This window comes from Capra hircus, unplaced genomic scaffold (assembly GCF_001704415.2).
Source record: "Capra hircus breed San Clemente unplaced genomic scaffold, ASM170441v1, whole genome shotgun sequence".
NCBI classification, from domain to species: domain Eukaryota; kingdom Metazoa; phylum Chordata; class Mammalia; order Artiodactyla; family Bovidae; genus Capra; species Capra hircus.
The window spans coordinates 29,310-31,931 of NW_017189807.1; positions in this window are offsets into that span (position 1 = coordinate 29,310).

The window sequence follows — 2,622 nt, forward strand, 5'->3', positions numbered from 1 at the left end:
GACCCTGATGCTGGGAGGGATTGGGGGCAGGAGGAGAAGTGGATGACAGAGGATGAGATGGCTGGATGGCATCACTGACTCGATGGACCTGAGTTTGGGTAAACTCCAGGAGATGGTGATGGACAGGGAGGCCTGGTGTGCTGCTATTCATGGGGTCACAAAGAGTCAGACACGACTGAGCGACTGAACTGAATTGAATAATTAGTGATGTTGAACATGTTTTTATATGCTTTTTGGCCATCTGTATACTTCTTGAGAGAAATGTCTATTTAGATCTTCTCATTTTTTGATTGGGTTGTTTTCTTTCTTGATATGGAGCTGCATGAACTATTTCTATATTTTGGAGATTAATCCCTTGTTGGTCATTTCATTTGCAAATATGTCCTCCCATTCTGTGGGCTGTCTTTTCATGTTGTTTATGGTTTCCTTTGCTGTATAAAAACTTTTATGTTTAATTAGGTTCAATTTTAATTTTTTTTAATTTTCATCACTCTAGAAGGTGGATCCAAAAAGATATTGCTGTAATTTATGTCAAAGAATGTTCTGCCTCTTTTCCTCTAATAATTTTATAATTTCCAGCCTTACATTTAGGTCTTTAATCCATTTTGAGTTTATTTTTTGAGAATGTTATAATTTCATTCTTTTTACACATACCTATCCAGTTTTTCCAGCACTGCTGATTGAAGAGATTCTCTTGTCTCCATTGTCAAAGGCTTTAGCATTGTCAGCAAAGCAGAAGTAGATGTTTTTCCAGAATTTTCTTGCTTTTTCTATGATCCAACTGATGTTGGCAATATGATCTCTGGTTCCTTTGCCTTTTCTAAATCCAGCTTGTGCATCTGGAAGTTCTCGGTTCATGTACTATTGAAGCCTAGCTTGAAGGATTTTGAGCATTACCTTGCTAGCATGTGCAATGAGTGCAGTTGTGAAGTAGTTTGAACATTCTTTGGCATTGCTTTTCTTTGGTATTGGAATGAAAACTGACTTCTCCAGTCCTGTGGCCATTGCTGAGTTTTTCAAATTTGGCCACCTATTGAGAGCAACACTTTAGCAGCATTGTCTTTTAGGATTTGAAATAGCTCAGCTGGAGTTCCATCACTTCCACTAGCTTTGTTCGTACTAATGCTCCCTAAGGCCCACTTGACTTCACACCCCAGGATTTCTGGCTCTTAAGTGAGTGATCACACCATCATGGTTATCCGGGTCATTAAGATCTCTTTTGTATAGTTCCTCTGTGTATGCTTGCCACCTCTTCTTATTATCTTCTGCTTCTATTAGGTCCATACTGTTTCTGTCCTTTATTTTGCCCATGTTTGCATGAAGTGTTCCCTTGGTATCTCTAATTTCCTTGAAGAGATCTCTATTCTTTCCCATTCTGTTGTTTCCCTCTATTTTTTGCATTGATCACTGAGGAAGGCTTTCTTATCTCTCCCTGCTATTCTTTAGAACTCTGAATTCAAATGGGTATATCTTTTCCTTTTCTCCTTTGCCTTCCACTTCTCTTCTCATCTCAGGTATTTGTAAGGCCTCCTCAGACAACCATTTTGCCTTTTTGGATTTCTTTTTCTTGGGGATGATCTTGATCACTGCCTCCTATACAATGTCACAAACCTCCATCTGTAATTCTTCAGGCACTCTGTCTATCAGATCTAATCCCTTGAATCTATTTGTCACTTCCACTGTGTAATCATAAGGAGGTATACCTGGATTGCCTAGTAGTTTTGCAAACATTGGTTTAGCAAATATTTATTTTTCCATCTCCATGTGAATTTCCTGCTACCTTTTTGAAGGGACCCCTACTTCTCCTTCCATCAGATAGCACATAAAACCGCAATTGCCTAACTTGTGTCGCATTTTTCTGATGCGGTCCCTATATATATGTGATTCAATTTTTATTTTTTCCTGTTAATCTGTCTGATGTCAATTTAATTCTTAGAGTAGCCAAAATAGCTAATGGACTTCCCTGGTGGCTCAGATGGTAAAGAATCTGCCTGCAATTCGGGAGACCCAAGTTTGATCCCTGGGTCAGGAAAATCCCCTGGAGAAGGGCATGACAACCCACTCTAGTATCCTTGCTGGGAGAATTCTATAGACAGAGGAGCCTGGCAGGCCACAGTCCATGTTTGCAAAGAGTCGGACATGACTGAGCAACTAACACAAACAACCAAAATAACCTAGAAAAGGTAGAGGGACATTTGTTCCTCCCCTAATGAACTGAACTGAACTAATACTTTTTCAGGCAGTTCTCTAGGGAGGGATCCAAACAGTATCACACTAGCTTCCTTCTACATTTCCCATATCTAATGAATACTCAGGCATCCTGGCCTTATCATCAGTGAAATGTTGTTGGCTCTCCAAGTAACCCTTTTTCTCTCTGTTTATTATATCCTTTCAGACCCTGATAGCTCAGTTGGTAAAGAATCTACCTGCAATGCAGGAGACCCTCGTTTGACTCCTGGGTCGGGAAGATCCACTGGAGAAGGGATAGACTACCCACTCCAGTATTCTTGGGCTTCCCTTGTGGCTCAGCTGGTAAAGAATCCACCTGCAATGTGGGAGACCTGGGTTCAGTCCCTGGGTTGGGAAGATCCCCTGGAGAAGGGCATGGCAACCCACTCTAGT